Source organism: Girardinichthys multiradiatus, chromosome 2, assembly GCF_021462225.1.
Source record: "Girardinichthys multiradiatus isolate DD_20200921_A chromosome 2, DD_fGirMul_XY1, whole genome shotgun sequence".
Taxonomy (NCBI): Eukaryota; Metazoa; Chordata; class Actinopteri; order Cyprinodontiformes; family Goodeidae; genus Girardinichthys; species Girardinichthys multiradiatus.
This window is the reverse complement of record NC_061795.1, coordinates 42,898,572-42,900,298: the sequence shown is the minus strand read 5'-3', so window position 1 is coordinate 42,900,298 and position 1,727 is coordinate 42,898,572.

Sequence of the window (1,727 nt, the reverse complement as noted above, 5' to 3'; positions counted from 1 at the left end):
GATTGTTGTTGTTTGTTTTATTTCATAATCTTGTGCTTCAAAAAGTGAACGGTCAGACACACGTTTGTAAATAGATGACCTGGAAATGCTGAATGTGACGCTGACACATACAGATCAAATCTTAGTCAGTTTTGGACGACTAAAACGTGTTGGAATTTTAATACGGTTATTTCCAAAGTCAAACCTGTTTTACCTCTCCATGGACTTTAAACATCTTTAGAGAAATTAAACATCTTAATGAGTTTGCCTTTTTTGGCTTGTATGGCCCTTTATATAAAACTCTTTAGTTGCTGCATGAACAGGGAAGGCAGGCAGGATCGTGAATAAATGACTTGGTAAAAAGACCATGATGGTAACAGTTAAGTTTTCAGTCCAACTGTCCTTACATTTTCTTATCAATCTTTTTATCTTTTATTTCATTTATTTTTTATCGTCTTTTTAATCATTTTTTATCTTTATTTATTTACCTTTATGCCACTGCAATGTACTTTTCCTACAGCACTATGAATTGTCGCGCTACTGAAATGTGCTATATAAATAAACTTGCCTTGCCCAACATTTGTTAAGAGAGTCTGTATTATTGCAAGATCCTACAGTTATCTCTTAGACTGGGGTTTGTCTTTGTCCTGGCCCTTCTGGGGTTTTCTACATAACTGGTAACTGTCATAGTGAGGATTAAAACTGAGGTAGATCGTACTTAACCTGGATTTGGACAGGAGGGCTCCGTGAACCACCTTAATTTGCAATAAAGCATGGTGGGAACAACTGATGTTTAATTTGTCAAAGCAAATGCTGAATCTTCAACATCTTCAGAAAAGAAACATTTAAGACTTTCTCCCATTCAAAACTTATGTTCCAAGATGGCCCTGGTGTTTCTCCACATTGATAATAAGGGACATTAGACCTTTTCCTCATGGCCGTTAAACCCCCCCGACCCAGACCACACAGAACTCTACCATCTCTCTATTGAGTCCAGTTTTTGCTTTTCTGGGTTTCACTGACAACATGAAAGAAGTTTTTCAGACTGGGACCCAAATGGCTTTGACATCTTCTCCATTCAACACCCCCCGTGGCCAAGACCCTGCTACTAAACCTACATCTTTCAAAAGCCGCAGACCTCCACCACCTCCTAATCTATCTCCTTCAAATCAGGACCTTCAAATCTCTTCTCTGTGATACAGTCTGGGCCCCAGTGGTAACTCTATCATAAATGATCATTTCTCTGAAAAACGTGGGGCTCTAATAGGAGATAGTTGTCAAATCTCTATGCTTATATGTGACAGAAAGAACAAAGCAAAAAGGATAAGAGACAGTAATAAACTATTAATTTAAAAGCCATAAACTGTCAGGTACAACCAGACACAGAGTTAATATCAGCAACCAAGTCAAATAAACTAGCTTTATTGAACATTAGATCTCTGTCAGGAAAATCATTTTTAATCAATGACTTCATTACTGACCACAATCTTGATGTTATGTTTTTAACAGAAACATGGTTACATGAATTTAATGAAGCTCCCATTCTGATAGAGTCAACGCCTCCGAACTACAATTTTCTTTGTGAGAGCAGACAGCAAAGAAAAGGTGGAGGGGTGGCCACTTTGTTTAAAGAATTATTAGAGTGTAAAAAAGTATTTCTGGGCAAATTTGACTCTTTTGAATATTTGGCTCTCCAGGTAAAGAGCCCGGTCCGAACCATGTTCTTGAATATTTTATTCAATTCAATT